Below are 16,994 nucleotides of genomic sequence, written 5' to 3'. Positions count from 1 at the left end.
CTTCTACAAGAAAGTGAAAGGATGAAGTCAACAGCATTAGAATTGCATTATGTATTTGTCTTAGTCAGGGCTTCTATTCCTAAATAAATATCATGACCAAGATTCAAGTTGGAGAGGGAAGGGTTTATTCAGATTATACTTCCACATTGCTGTTCATCACCAAAGGAGGTCAGGACAAGAACTCAGGCAGGTCAGGAAGCAGGAGCTGATGCAGAAGCCATCAGGCATGTTACTTTTTTACTGGCTTGCTTCCCCTGGTTTGCTCAGCTTACTCTTATAGAACCCAAGACCACTAGCCAGGAGATAGTACCACCCACAAGAAGCCCTCCCCCCTTGATCACTAACTGAGAAAATGCCACTATTCAGAGTTGGATCTCATGAAGGCATTTCCTGACCTAAAGCTCCTTTCTCTGTGATAACTATGGCTTGTGTCAAGTTGACACACAAAACTAGCCAGTACCGTATTATATGAGGAATTTGAACAATTCACAAAGAAAGCTACTAACGTGTAACATCCTGAACCATGAAAGTAGCAAAACAGCATTCTTTTCCATTTTATAAACATTTCCCTTATTTAACTTTTACCACCATTATTTATCAATAAAATTTCCAAAGTTAGAGAGAACAACTGTCTTGTGTATTTAACATGCCATAATGTACACTGGTGTCTCCAGATAAAAAATATCTAAATTTGACAAATAAACCTGCTGACTCAGAGAAATGGAGACAAGATGACGTACCTGGGCTTTGAATTGGTAGTACCAACATCTAGGTACGGCATCTCAGTCAGCATCTTTCAGCTGAAGCTCTGGGAATTGACACATTCTGGATTGACCAAGTGTCACAGTTTCCTGGTCTCTTGTCTATGTAAAGTACCATAGAGATGCTAAGAAAAACATCTCAGAGTGCATTTCAAAATTGTACTAAACTGGATTGAGAATGAATTGTGTGAGAATATACATTTTCAGTCAGAAAACTTTGTAACATCCAGGAGAAACTCTGTTTGTCAAAGCAAAGTCCTGGTTGGCTTTCTGGGGAAAGAGCAGGAGAATTTGGCAAGTGGGAGTTTCAGTAAGAAAGCACCATCTGCGTGTTTCTGGGAAGGAAAGACAGACTGTTTCTCAGGTTGCTTCAGTTTCAGTGCTTTCTATGTCCAGGAATCCTGCAGAGCCATGGCGGTGAGTCCTTTCTTTGTTCATGCTTATGTTGAACGAGTTGCATATGGATTTCTGAGAGAAGGGATAACAATGTGGAAGGGCTTCATCAGAGCGGATGTGTTTTTCTCTACGTTGGCGGCGGGGAGGGGAGCTAAGGTAGCACATGTTGAAGCAGAGTGCATGCAGACACTCTTCAAAGGCATTTACACTCAGCATTGACAACTGCAGGAAAGAAAGGAAAATGGATCTCTCTAGACCCCTCCTTCTAGTATTTTCCTGTGGTTTAAGGATTGCCTTTGACTCACTGACCAGAGGTTTTCCCCAGCTCTGTGGGTATTTTTTTTTTCTTTCTTTCTTTTTTTTTTTTTTCCTGTGAGGATGAGAAACTTTACTATGGAGCAAAACCTTGCATTTCCTCCATCTTTCTGTTCTGTATATGAACTACTTCCAGCAGCAACCAAGGCAGCTAGTTTTATTTCTGTTTCTACACTAGAGTTCTCAACAAGCACTGGGAATATAAAGAAAGTGAGGGACAATATAGCTTCACTATGTTCCCAGTATATCATGCTGTGTATGGAATAAAATGTCCTTTTAAGTTATTTACAAAAATGAGCAAAAAGTGGAAGGATCATGAGTGATCTGCAGAAATATCAGACATATCTATGGCTGAATCGCCTGAAAGAGTTGTTTCTTTTCTCAGCTCCGTTTCCTCCTGTACGGAGGAATTTGGAATTTGTTTGACAGTATAAATGTTCCTGTGGGTTTATAGACAGATTGATGCTCATTAATTTGTCACCTCATTAATTATATTATAATCTCAGAAATGAAAGAAAGATTAAAAAAAATAAAAGGAAAACCCATGGGTCCCATCCTAATGCAGGAAGTACAATTTCCAATAAAGCCTTACAGGGAATCTTGTTTATTTAGCTATGTGGGTGATTCTTGTCTGTATTTTAATTTGAAAGCTAGTAATGTGGAAACGGATATATAAATACCTTTCCATGTCTAAATGCTATTATTTTTACGGCCAAGAGAACACATGGAAGAGATACAATCTACAAGATCAAAGGTTTGGCCAAGGGCATGCTGGGTGGGGGTTTTGATGACTTGGTGGAGAAGGATGTTTTAAATGGAGATGAGTTAATCAAAATAGGGGAAAGTAGGAGTTTCATCTGAACAAGGCTGAGAACCTGGTTGAGAGCTTCTTTGAGAAAACAGACATGGCAGGAAAAATATTTGCATGTCATATTGCCAATTCCCATGAACAGCTGAGTTTACATGAGTAGTTCAGGCCAAAATTCCATAAGAGCTTTCTTTTCTATTTCCTACAAAACTTCTCTGTTTACTTCTGCTGTTCGTAAGGAAATCTAACCTCCCCATATCCCTTAGACTGTTGCTTTTCTATTTGTTTAACAAGTGAAGAAGGCCCAGATTCACCCAAACCACTTTTCTACTCTTGAATATTTTATTTTTCCCTTAACAATTGCACCATTGCCCCGTGATATTTATGTGTTCATTATATTATTGTGTTTCTCTGTCCTAAAACACAGGCATAAGAAGCCAAGCCTCATTGGCTGACTTATTCATGAAACAGATTGATCATGAAAGAACTCACACTTGACAGATGGCAGGTACTCATCAAATATTAAGTCATCTTGATTAAGAAAAAGCAGGGTCTTTTTGTTTTGTTTTTTATTTTTTATTTTATATTTTATTGGTTATTTTGTTTATATTTCAAATGTTGTCCACCTTTCTAGTTTCCCTCTGCAAGCCCCACATCCTATCTACCTCGCCCTGCCTCTATAAGGATGTTCCCCCAGCTACCCACCCACACTCACCTCACTACCCTCTGCTGGGGCATCAAGCCTCCACAGGACCAAAGGCCTCCTCTCCCATTGATGCCAAATAAGGCAGTCCTTTGTAGCTAAAGCCATGATGTCCATCCATGTGCAATCTTTGGTTCTTGGTTTACTCCCTGGGAGTTAGTTGATATTCTTCTTGTTCTTGTTCTTGTTCTTGTTCTTCTTGTTCTTCTTGTTCTTGTTCTTGTTCTTCTTCCTCTTCCTCTTCCTCTTCCTCTTCCTCCTCTTCTTCTTCTTCTTCTTCTTCTTCTTCTTCTTCTTCTTCTTCTTCTTCTTCTTCTTCTTCTTCTTCTTCTTCTTCTTCTTCTTCTTCTTCTTGTTCTTCTCGTTCTTCTTGTTCTTGTCCTTCTTCTTTTTCTTCTTCTTTTTCTTCTTTTTCTTCTTCTTCTTCTTTTTGATCTTCTTCTTCTTCTTCTTCTTCTTCTTCTTCTTCTTCTTCTTCTTCTTCTTCTTCTTCTTCTTCATTTGTTTTTTGTTTTGTTTTGTTTTGTTTTGTTTTGTTTTGTTTTGTTTTGTTTTGAAACAGGGTTTTTCTCTATGTAGCTCTGGCTGTCCTATAACTTACTCTGTAGACCAGGCTGGCCTCGAACTCAGAAATCGGCTTGCCTCTTCCTCCCAAGTGCTGGGATTAAAGGCATGTGCCTCCACTGCCCGGCATTGTTCTTCTTCTTATGGGGTTGCAATCCCCTTCAGCTCCTTCAGTTCTTCCCTATCTCTTCCTTTGGTGTCCCAGTGCTCAGTCTGATAGTTGGCTATGAGTATCCTCATCAGTATTGGTCAGGCTCTGGAAGATCCCCTGGGTGGGTGGGGACCAATATACCAGGCTCCTGTCAGAAAGTACTTCTTGGTATCAGCATTAATGTTTGGGTTTACTGTCTGCAGATGGGATGGATCCCTAGGTGGGGCAGTCTCTGGATGGCCTTTCCCTCAGTTTCTGCCCCACTCTTAGTCCCTATATTTTCTTTAAACAGAAGCAATTCTGGGTTAAAATTTTTGAGAAGGGTTGGTGGCCACAACACTCAAATAGGGGCTGCACCTATACACTGAATGTGGTTTCTATGGTCTTTATCTACTTGTGTTTGGTATTTCAGCTAATGTCCATGTTGGGTCCTGGGATCCTCTTGTTTCTCTTGGCATCTGGAACTTTCTAGTGCCTACTGCCACTGCTGCACACCTCCATTCAATTTCCTAATCATTTGCACTTCTCAGCCTCCTCCACACCTGAGCCTACCTGCCCTTTTATTGTGATCTAAGCTTTTGATCATATCATGGAAATTTTGGACTCATTCTCAGATATATAATGTTGAATGAGGGAGAGGATAAGGCCACTCTATTCTCTTAGATGTAGTTCAATTCAAGAAAAGAAAATCTTGTTGCTTTAATTTCTAGTGGAAAAAATAAAACAATACAAAATGAACAAACAAAATATTCCCTAAATTTGAAGTTCAATGGATCATTAATTTGGCTCTAAAAACAGCAAATATTATAAATTTTGTGTCTGTTTTTGTCTCATTCATATCTCAGGTTTTCTCTTTTGATAAGACAGCATCAATGACTGAAGAACAGTGGGTGTTTATGTACTCCATTGAATACTTAGCACAAGGTGGCAAGTGTTCCTTGGTCTGCAGGTCCATGCAGCATCCCAGCAAGTGATAAAGAAATATATATCTTAAATTCTTTGCATTTTTGTCTGTGTTATTTTTGTTATGTAAAGGACAACTTTAATACAGTCAAGTATATCTTTGTTCTCAGAAAAACAAAGGCTATTACAAGGAGACTCTGGGTATAGACTTTGTCTACATATTTATTCTTATAATAACCATAGAAATGTTCTTGTTTCATAAATTGATTTGGGAAAGGCTAGCATGCTTATGAACAAAACTGAAGCTTGGAAAACAGATGGAACATCCATGTTTTAAACAGCAACATGGGCATTTACTTATCAGTGCTTTGAGAGGGGTTTTATGTGTAAAGGGCCTAGAAATGTTATATTCCCCGAAAAAAATCTGCTGTTAATATTGTTTCAGAATTTCTTCTGATGATGAGGAGGGTAAAACTCAAAAAATGTATACGCCATCTTCTCCATTGGGTAATTACCACTATGTGACAGACTGCCACAGTAACCATTTGATACCTATTTTTATGTGCCAGGAAAGGCTCATGGAACTATAGTGTTCTACATTTTCATTTTCAGAAGTGATGGCAGTATATACCTGCTGAGTGAGGCAGAGTCACTTGACACTAGAGACATAGTCAGTGACTGCTCAAATTCAGTGGATGGCCAATCAGCCCTGAGCAAAATGGACAAGAGTTTGGATTCAGGGATAACTAAAAATAGCATAATATAAAAAAATAAATAAAAGGAGGAAATGACACTAGAGGGATAAGAAATGGAAAAACAAGGAGGAGTTTAAAGAGGTAGTGTTAAACCTTAAAATTGTAAGGGGAAAAGACTATATCAACAATTGTCCAGTTAAGCTATTCTTTGGAGTATACCAGGGACTGGCCAAGCAGTTATCTTACCCTAGGTAGAGATTTGACAGAACAGCCCTTGCCAGCCTCCCAAGGTCTTTTGTATAAGAGAGATGAGGTGCTCCTAGAGATGAGAGAGTTGGCTGTTATACACTCATAGAAAGAATACAATCCAAGGGAAGGAACAAAGATAGGCAAGGCCATATAACATATGAATGGGGTCACAAGTTTAGTGTGGATTGAGAAAGATGTTTTTTAAATTTACATCATGCCTAAGATACAGAAAAAAACAGGAACTTATTCTTTTAATTATCTTAACTGTAAACAGAGCCCTTAGCTTACAAAGAGCACACTTTTCCTGTTTTGGTCTGAATAGAGGAAGATGGGCATGGTCACAATGCAATGTATCAACATATGGAACTTTCAAAAAAACATAAATAAACAAGAAAATATCTTTGAAACAGAATACTGATTCTCTTTTTCTCTGCCTACTCTAGACTCTGAAAATGAAATTAAAGACAGCAAAGATGAGGGTCAAGCTTTATTAAAGCAGACATTGTCTTTATCTCTGACGTTTATTGCACAAAGCCCCCTGTTTCATGGGTCTTGCTTATCACTAGGGGATGGGGTCACAAGTTCCCTAAATTACTGCAGAGACCACTTCATGGAGTATCAGAAAATCTTGGGTGTTTTAAACCTCTACCACTAGAAAGTCCTTTTAATCCTGGTTCTCAATGTCTTTTTAGAATCCTGGAGAAAGTAGTATAAATTCATTTAACAGATAAAAGAAAGTGAATTAGACTAGAGAAAGCAATTGCATATGGAAGGATGGGTTTAGGATTGAGGATAGCCAAGGAAGGTTATATGCTCAAATATTTAGTCAATCCCACCCCAATGAGGAGATATTCTAGAATATACCTTGTGACCTCCTCCTGCCCACTGTTCTAAAAGAACAGCAGCCAGAAACCTGATCCTCCCGCCTCACTGAAGAACAAGAAGAACTGGTTTCCAGCCTTCAGGAGAAGGGCTTGGCCTGCCTTTGTTACTTGAGAAAGAAGGTATTAAAGATGGAGACTTGAACCAGAAGCCATGTGTTTTTGTGTCTCTCCATGTGTTTTTTCTTGCAACCCATTCCTTACTCATCTCTCCTTCCAGAGAACCTGCTGTTAGAATGTATGAGCTGGACTCTACATATGGCACCCAACATGGATTATAACTGGAAATGGAGAGGCAGAATGAGGTATGTTGTTCTGATTGGAGCTCCATGGAAAAAGGAAAAAAAGTTTATGTATCGGGCACAGTAAGCAACAGGGTATTAATTTAGTGCTAATAATGTCATTTATTTCTAAAGAATGTTGATGCAGAAGTGTGTAGAGATACAGGCTAGACTGATTCAGTGTAGGCCCTAAACTGAGATCAGCTAGAGTGTGAAGACAACAATGGAACAGGGAATTAATTTAGTTAGGCAATTGTCCGCAATCTAGAACTGCACCAGTCAAGAGAAATAGGGCATAAAATAATATGAAACAAAATAAAAAGAGTAAAAAAGAAAAAACAACAAAAAAATTTCTAGAAACAAAAGAAAAGAGAGAAGGAAAATTGGATTTGATTGCATTGCAGCACAATTTAATTTCTATGTCTTCGGTGCACCGATTGTCCACATGTTTATTTGTCTGTGTTTTGTGTGAATGAGTGTTTGTTTCATGTTAAAAAATGAAAATTGATGAAAATTTCATCTTCTTGAGCCAGCTGCAGGCTAATTTACAGCTGTGTGCAGCAGCACGCAGCATGTTAAACTTTTTTTTTTCTTAAAAGGCCACTAGCCTCCAATTTGGGAAAACTTTGGTTTAACTTATAAGATTTGTGTAATTGCTTTGTTCTTGTTTTTAATTGGTCTTAATGCTATAAGGTTTTACATGTCTTAACTATGGAGTTATAGATATAGAGGTTGGTTTTGGCTGATGGCTTAGAGGTAGCGTTCTCTTGAGTGAGTAGGGAAGAGGCTGGAACCGAGTCCCTGCCATGCAGGCCCCGGTCACCTTGATTCAGCCCTAGCTAGAGAGAGTCCGAAACTCTGTGGGCCACGAGCAGATAGATGGTCCAGGAGGTGCACAGGCACAAGCAGATATAGGCCCCTGCTAGAAGGAGCCCAGAATTCTGCCGGCCTCCCGGGACAGTGGCCCAGGCTGCCAGCAGCTGCGGAGCGCAGCACAACATGGCCTTAGCGGTATCCCTGGTCCTGTGTGCTGTAGCCCCCATGGTTTTCCAAGCGGCTAGAGGCAGAACATGAATGCTGCAAATGGCCGCTACAAAGGCATGCTGTCTGGACCCGCTGGGCCTGGGCATGCTGCTGTCTCCCCCACTTCGGCATTTCTCTGCCTGTCGGTCCCCAGGACCACGGTTTCTAAGTTGGCTGCTAAGTGCTGCTTAGAAAACCATGGGGATCTGACTACTTAATTAAAACAAAGCATGAGTTTCTGGCCAAGAAAATATTTTGGTGGATTCATACAGATATGGTTCAAAATACAATTCAAATATATCCTTGTCTTATCTGAGAAGGAGTGTTTTGTCTCTGCTTCAATACAAAAAGCTGAGATCTTAAATTTTTTAATATATTTTATTTATAAAAATTTCTTTTGCTTTATAAAAATATTCGTTTATAAAAATGTTTTGTTTATAGAAATAAACAGTCCTTTGCTTATGGGTGTTTTAAATTTTTTAAATAAATAATTTTCAAAGGTTATTAAAATAAGTTAATTGCTAAGACATCTCTTTAAGCTTGTCACAGGAGGACTTAAACCTCTGTTTTCAAGACAGATATAAATCTACTGGCAAAGGATAGATAATTTTACAGATGAACACTGCTATAATCAGCTGTTTATGATATGTGCTCACTGCCATTCCTTGGCAAAAATAACGCTGATATAGAATCACATTTTTTGCTCGTGAATTAGTTTTTTACATCCTTCAATAAAGATATTGATGTGTTGTTAAAATGTTATAGAAATATTTTTAAAAAATATTTTAAGAGCCTAGCAAAATGTTTGTTCCTTGCTTCAAGCCTCAATAAAATTAATTATTATTAATAACTGGCCTATTACATGACAGGCCTTTTAGGCAAAATTAATAATTGCTATCCAAAAGATAATTTGTTACTATTTGATTTTATATTTCTATATATACATCACACAAATAATACATCAACTATGTGACTAAAGTTTATATAATTAGATCACATGTCTATTCCTTTAAGTTTTCCCTGCTTCAGCACTTAGGTGCTATAGCAGCTATTTTTAAGATGTAAAAATCAAGCTTTTAATAATATATTATCATGGTTTACAATTGCTTAAAATTGTTCCATTTTTAATACTGCTAATTCATAATTTTTACAATTGTTTATACAAATATAATTCAAATGTCAAAAGATATGTTCTCTAAATTACTATCCTTTAGATATTTAAAAGCTAACCCAAAGGCTGAAGAGATAGCCATGGGTGCTGAGAGCTCAAATCTTGTATTTTATGTTTGTAAGCCAGGAGAGATGGCTCAGCTGCTAAAGGCTAGGCCCTCATTCATGGAGCATGAGAGCTCAAATCCCAGAGGCCACATGGTGGATCACAACCACCTGTGGTGGGATCTAATGCCCTCTTCTGGTGTGTCTAAAGACAACTACAATATACTTATTTATAATTAAATCTTTAAAAAAGTGCCTGGACATGACCCCTTGAGGCAGGCCACATAAAATTTGTATCCCAAACAGGCTATATAGAAACATTCAGATGTACAAACATATTTATTATTTATATAATCAAAAGGGTAATGGCTTAAAAATAATTTTATATTTTTATGTACATCAAAGTATAAAGATTTGTTATTGATGTCCTCAATTTCTACTTCTACCACATAATGGTGTTGATTCTAGAGGACTTAATTAACTTTTACAGATAAATGATACTCATATTTCTAATTTAGAAAATAAGAATATGTTCATATAACTAGGATTCATTTTTGGGCATTCTAGTTACAACTGCTCTAGCAAAAACAAACTGGAAATGCTACGTTTATTTTCTTTAATTACATTGGATTGGAACAAACATTGGAACTGGCCATTTAATAAATAAGAGTTATTCACTTGAGATATCTTTGACAATTTGATTCTTTATTATCCTCAAAGATAAGGTAATATAAAACATTTTTTAAAAAACAAAACAATATCTTCTTAAAAAAGAAAAAGAGAGGGGAAATGGTATCCCCATGCATATAATTTGAATTATGCATATATATTTTTAAGGCATATATATTTTTAAGAAAATTTTAAAATTTGGATGCCAAGGAAATCCTTGCTAAATGTATATGGCATCCTATCACTAGGTATGCCAATGCCTAGATGAAATGGAAGAATTCACTTATTGGCATGACTGTTGTCCTCCAGATAGATTAATAATGTTTCTTAGATATGCATGAGGTTGTATTTCTTAATATGATCTTTATAGCCTCTACATAATAATACTCTTGATTTTCATAGATGGCGCTTCTGAAGGAAGAGCTAGATATCTTATTTACAATCAATAGGTGGTTATAGAAACACCTGGGCTTAGCTCAGTTAGCAGAGCTGACAATGATATTAAATGTTTATCAACCTATAAATAATGCTTCTAATCATTTTACAATCAGCTTGTATGCTGCAGAATCTTCCCTTTTATTAGAATCCTGTGGCACATTTAATTTTAATACGCCATCAGGATCTTTGTTTTCACTATTGTAAAACAATGCCCTAATTGCCTTTCCTTATCCCCAGCTCCTCATTTAGGGGTTGATCCACGTGACCTTATGCCCAATCATTTTTGACAAATGGATGTAATTCACTATACAAAATTGGAAAATTAAAATTTATACATGTTTGCATTGATACTTGTCCAAGGTTTCTTTTCACTTCTCTACATTCGAGAGAAGCCTCTAAATATAATCAATCATTGTTCACAAGCTTTTTATACCAAGGGATTGCCCAAAGTCATTAAGACAGACAATGGGCCAGTCTACACTGGCAATAACTTTATCTCATTTTGTAAAGAATTTGGTTTTAAACATAAAACTGAAATTCCTTATATACCAATGGGTCAAGGAATTATTGAGCGTGCACATCACACTCTTAAAAATTGACTTTAAAACAAAGAAGATAAAAACTCTTCCCTTTTAGATCACCCAAAGCATACCTTGCTTCTGTTTTGTTTTGTTTTTTTAATTTCTTGCAAACTAATGCTAAACGTCAGTCTGCAGCAGATCACCATTGGCAATTTGCTACTTCTAATTCTTATGCCATGGTTAAATGACAGGACACTTTAATTAATACATGGAACGGTCCAGACCCTGTTTTATTATGGAGAAGATGTTCTATTTGTATTTTCTCTCAAAAAGAAGATGGAGCCCGATGGCTGCCAAAAAGATTGATATGGTAGGTAAATAGAGACCCTGAATCAGCTGGTAAGTATGACTAATTCAATAATGTTCTTAAAGCTGCTTCTCCCATATTGGAAAGGTAGGCTGCTTTCCCCTAGCCATTAATTTGCAAGCCAGGTTTTATTCCTGAGCTACTAATTTACAACCAAATTAAATACCATGGGCCCTCCAGAGAAACAGTCCAAGCAGTTTTTCCTCTTAATCTCTTATTTTGTGTTTCAAGCAGATATCTTTCAGATACAACACTCGAAGGTGGGCTGCTACAGCAATGGCTTCCAGGACTGGAAGGTGGGCTGCTATGAAAGCCAGCCAGCTCTTATTCATAAGACATTTACTTTACCAGTGGATTTCCACAAATGGAGCTGCATAAAACTCAGATCTTTGGATGTTTGTTAATTAAACAAACATGGACACCAGTTATGAGGTGCGAGGCGAGGCACTGCAAGGGAAAAAGGAAATGTTCTGCTTCTGAGTTTCCCTGAAAGTAAGCCTGGCTGCATAGGGGTCAATGTTGAGAGACTGTCCTTTAAAATAATAAGGCAGTCTATTTCCTCTCCCCTGAAAAGTATGTCAATTAATATTTAAGGGGCTCTAGGCCAATGCTTTCCCTCACTAGTCAATGCCCATTGTCTTTTCTCTGCTAACTGAGCTAAGCCCAGGACGAATATATTTATCCTCTGGTTTTTCTTAAAATTAATAAAAAAGGAGGAATTGTGACCTCCTCCTGCCCACTGTTCTAAAAGAATAGCAGCCAGCAACCTGATCTGCCTGCCTCATTGAAAACCAGGAAGAACCAGTTTCCAGCCTTCAGGGGAGGAGCTTGGCCTGCCTTTGTTGCTTGAGAAAGAAGACATTAAAGATAGAGACTTGAACCAGAAGCCATGTGTTTTTGTATCTCTCCATGTGTTTTCTCTTGCAACCCATTCCTTACCCATCTCTCCTTCCAGAGAACCCACTGTTAGAATGTATGAGCTGGACTCTACAATACCTCCAAGGTACAAAGGAAGTTTGTGCAAAACTGTTGAATGAAATTCGAGGCCAAGATATACCTGATACAGGAATCATCTTACCATGTCACAAGTCCATATGGAAGGTTATAGTCTGAGAGTGAAGTAGGAAATTAAATGTTAAATAAATACACCTGTTATGTTCAGAGATGTGATGCTTAAATCTTCTCAGTAGAAAAGCTGGTAGACATGTATATGTATATGTGCTCCTTTGTGTGCATGCATGTGTGTGCATTAGTGTGAATATTAGTATGTGCATGTGTGTGCATTTGTGCTTACATGTATGCATACATGTGTGCATGTGTGTGCATGTGTGTATGGGTATGTGTATATATGAATGTGTGCATAGGTGTGTGTGCATATGGGCATGCATATTGTATGGAGAGGGAAACTGATTTCATTGAGAGTTGTCATTCCCTAAAAATTTCATCAAATATAAACCCACTGATCAGCCCAATCATCTATTAGAGTGAGCAAACACCCTACTCTGTACTGTGTTCCAAGCATGTGCAAATAGTAAGGAATCCTTTGTGTATAAACTGCTTGCATACCATAAATTAGGAAAAAAAGAGACAGCAGATTTGTTGATAGAGCCCAAAATTAAACTTATATGGGCTTCCTGTCACTGGAATGGACTGAAAGGCTATCCAAGGATAGAAAATCAAAATATCAATTAGTTTTTTTAATTCTAAATGAAGCTTAACTTCTTTAAAAATGTTTGTATTCCTAAGTTTATTGTGTTGAACCTGAAAGACAAGACAATGATTCAAATACTAGAAAAGCACAAACTGTCAATAATAAACAGAAAACAAAAGAAGCAAAAATAATCAAGGCTTTTGCTTCAGTCATTTATATATGAATTGGCTTTTACCTTACCTTTCAATAGCTTAGGGAGGAGCACCTGAGAGCACTCCAGAACTCGAGGCCATGCATGAGTATGACTTATGGGGCCGTGTCAGATGTTTGGTTCTGTTTTCTCTTTCAGCTCCTCAGTGAATCCAGAGCTAAGAAGTCCAAGATACACCGTAGCTTTGTCCACATGATCAGTTTTTTAAGATGAAGACAGAAATGCAAAAGAGGTGATGAGCATTGGAAGCAGGAACTGGAGTTAGCCCATTCAGTCTACACATACAGATTCCTTCAGATCTGACAAAGGAAAAGGAACTTCATCTAATCAAGTGTTGCTCATCCTAAATTTTTCCATTTTTAAATTTTATCTCAAAGTATGTCCTCAAGTCCACCCCACCACATAATCTAAGCCATATCATTAGCCAAAATTAATACCTATTCTGGCCCCAATATGTTTCTAGTCTCACATTCTATGGTTTTATCACCAGAGTATAACACCATTAGCAACATTCTGTTGTTGCCAATAACTATTTTCATCTGCATTGTATTGATTTTATAGGCATGTGGAAGTCCCTTTCTGAAATCTCCTGTGTCTGTTAGCTGCAGATAAATCCAGTGATGGAGAAGGAAGAATGAACATGTCAGACCCTCATCATCTGCAACAAAAAAGTCTGACAACCTTTTTGATCGAGATAATGTTGATTCTGACAGTTTGAACATGCAAGAACTACTTGAAAATCTTGGATACTTTATAGTTGTTAAAGGAAAACCTTACAGCTCAAGTAATTGCCCCAGAGATCAAGGCAACCTTCCCTGTGCTTTTGTCAACCTCTCTTTGGGAAGCAACAAGAACAAATTATATTTGATCCAGAGCAGGATTCCTGAGTTTCAACCTTCTTCAAAGTAAAGTCTCATAGAAAGTGTTCACAGAATGCCTTGCAACATTATTTCAGCAAAACAGAAAGTATGTCTTAACTGCTAGTTTCAGTGTTTATATTAACTGGTGTTCTAAGAGAGACATAAGCTCTGAGCCTTGAAACTTGCAAGACTCAGAAAATAAACACATAAGATTAAAATAATAGTAGAAAAAATACCTAATTATTGAGAGTTATTCAAACCTTGAGATCTCAGTTCTGTCTAAAGCAACCTGGGCATGTTTGATTAAAGTAAGTAAAACTTGATATTGTTTGATGTGAAAATTTTTCATATTTTCATTTTTTTCAACATAAAATTGTCTGTGTAACACTTATTTTAATGAGAATTTTCCAAGCCCTTATTGCCATAAAGTTGGTTTCAATTTTATTCCATCTCTCCAAGTCTTTAAAAGTTCAAGATTCTCCTTAAAACCATAGAAATGAGAACTATGTTTAAATAAACAAAAAAGCTAATGTTCATATATTTTCTGACTTGATATAAAAATATTACTTATCTTACCTCTCTACTCTGTGTAAATTACTTGATTCCTCGAAGCTGTTTAGTTTTTGTAAACTTCCTCTGTAACTCAGATATAAACTTTATTTGGAGAATACATTGGGACTGATTCTGGAGTCTTTTTAGGGAATGGTCGTCCAAAGCATCAGTCCTCCCACAGCACAGACCTGATGTCCCATGGCATCCTTGAAGGAATCTATGGAGTGAAGCACAGAAACAAATAGCCAGATGTGCTTCATGATGACACTATCTTCACAGTTTTCAACAACTCTGTCATAGTCTGAGAAACAAACCCAAGATTCTCATCATGCAGTCCTGCAGAGGCACTGAGTCAGAGTCAGGGTTCTAGTATGTGGTTCAAAACTTTCTACTATGAGTCTGGTCTGTTCCAGTAGACAAAACATTTTAGTACTACTGGTATGTCCAGTCCAAAAGAAACTATTTTATGTCCTATGTTTTAAAGAAACAATGAGGATTCTGGGATTATAAGAAATGTCCCAGTCATTTGTCAATATGGTGGGTATTGTATTGTTATTGTTAACTGAGACTTTCTGTAATATATTTTTGATCCCAGGGAGATGGCTTAGTGATTAAAAGTACTTACTGTGCAAGAACAAATCCCAAGAACCTATGTGAAAAGGCAGGCATAGCAAGTCTTCAGATAACTCCAGGACAATAGATGATAGAAACAGGCAGATTACTGATGCTTTGCTAATGGTAAGCTCCAGGTTCACTGAGAAATCCTGTAAGATGAAGAATAATAGAGCAAAACCATTGACATATTTTTCCCCTTTGGCCTCAGAGAATGCTCACAAGGATATGGATATCTTACATGGGGTAGAAGATTTGAAAGCAATGAAATCCATTTCCATGGGGGGGGGGCTTTTTTATATTATTATTCCATTTGCAGCTCAACCACTCTGGAAATCAGTTTGGAGGTTCCTCAGAAAACTTGGCATGACACTTCTGGAGGGCCCTGCTATACCACTCCAGAGGATTCCCTGTCATGCAATAAGGACACATGTTCCACTATGTTCATAGCAGCCTTATGTATAATAGTCAGAAGCTGGAAAGAACCCAGATGTCCCTCAATGGAGGAATGAATACAGATATGTGGTATATTTGCATAATGGAATACTACTCGGCAATTAAAAACAATGAATTCATGAAATTCTTAGGCAAATGGTTGGAACTGGAAAATATCATCCTAAGTGAGGTAACTCATTCACAAAAGAACACACATGGAATGCAGTCACTCATAAGTGGATATTAGCCTAGAAGTATTGTGTCTCAATACCCAAGAAACAGTTCACCTATTAAATGATTCTCAAGAAGAAGGAAGGAGTGGGCCATGGTCCTGGAAAGGCAACCTTGTAGGGGATTACCAGGACAGAGAAGTGGGAAGGGGTAGTGATTGAGGAATGGGCAGAGGGAAGAAGGATTGTGAGACTTATGGGGAGGGGGGAACTGGGAAAGGGAAAGTCATTTGAAATGTAACAAGGAGTCCAGCCCTACAGAGCGTAGGATCCAGTCCTGAGGCCTCTGTCGGGAGCCTTCAGGTCTCTGTTTCTGGGATCGGGAACAGCCTGGATCACAGCACCCCATCTCCAGGCTGTGCAAGAGGCCAGGTGTGCACCCAGAGCCTGGCTGGGAGGAAGGAGTGTGTTCTGGTGAGTCCAGCCCTGCAGAGCAGTGGATCCAGTCCTGAGGCCTCTGGCGTGAGCCTTCTGGTCTCTGCTTTGGGATGGGGAACAGCCTGGACCACAGGATCTAGTCCTAAGGCCTCGGGCAGGAGCCTTCTGGTCTCCACTTCGGGATCGGGAACAGCCTGGGCCATGGCAACCCATCTCCAGGCAGTGCCAGAGGCCATCTGTGCACCCGGAGGCCAACAGGGAGGAAGCAGGGCTCTCTGGTGAGTCAGGCCCTACAGAGCATAGGATCCAGTCCTGAGGCCTCTAGTGGGAGCTTTCAGGTCTCAGCTTCGGGATCAGGAACAGCCTGGGCCATGGGTCCCCTTCTCCAGGCCATGCAAGAGGCCAGCTGTGCACCTGGAGGCTGGCTGGGAGGAGGCAGTGTGCTCTGGTGAGTCTGGCCCTGCAGAGTGGAGGATTCAATCCTGAGGCCTCTGGCTGGAGCCTTCCAGTCTCCACCTCTGGATCTGGAATAGCCTGGGCCACAACAGCCTGGGCCACAGCACCATGTCTCCAGGCAGTGTCAGAGGTCAGCTGCGCACCCAGAGACCAGCTGGGAAGAGGCAGCTTGCACTGGTGAGTCCAGCATTGACAACAAGACCAACTAATACCAGTGAGAACTATATAGCAAAAGGCAAACGTAGGAAAGTTACTAACAGAAATCAAGGCAATATGGCAGCATCTGAACCCAATTCTCCATTAACAGCATGTCCTGGATACTCCAACACACCAGAAAAACAATATTTGGATTTAAAATCACTGGTCATGAAGCTGTTACAGGAACACAAGAAGGACATAAATAAATCTCTTAAAAATTTTCAGGAGAAAATGGATCAAAAGTTAGAAGCCCTTACAAGGGAAATTCAGAAGCCAATAAGGAGGAAACACAAAAATCACCTAATGTAATACAGGAGAACTTTGGAAAACAGGCTGAAGTCATGAGAGAGGAAATAAAAATCTCTTAAAGAATTACAGGAAAACACAAACAAGCAAGTGAAGGAGCTAAGCAAAACCATCCAGGATCTAAAATCAGAAATAGAAACAAGTAAGAAATCTCAAAGGGAGACA

The 16,994-nt window shown here is 38.6% G+C and overlaps 1 pseudogene; it reads left to right on the top strand.

The window, feature by feature from the left end:
• The first annotated feature begins 1,172 nt into the window (after nucleotides 1–1,172).
• The window catches only part of LOC127689860 (caspase-12-like), a 43,792-nt pseudogene continuing 27,970 nt past the window's right edge, over nucleotides 1,173–16,994 (top strand).

Source organism: Apodemus sylvaticus, chromosome 7 (assembly GCF_947179515.1).
Source record: "Apodemus sylvaticus chromosome 7, mApoSyl1.1, whole genome shotgun sequence".
NCBI lineage: Eukaryota > Metazoa > Chordata > Mammalia > Rodentia > Muridae > Apodemus > Apodemus sylvaticus.
This window is presented reverse-complemented; position numbering and strand designations above follow the sequence as displayed.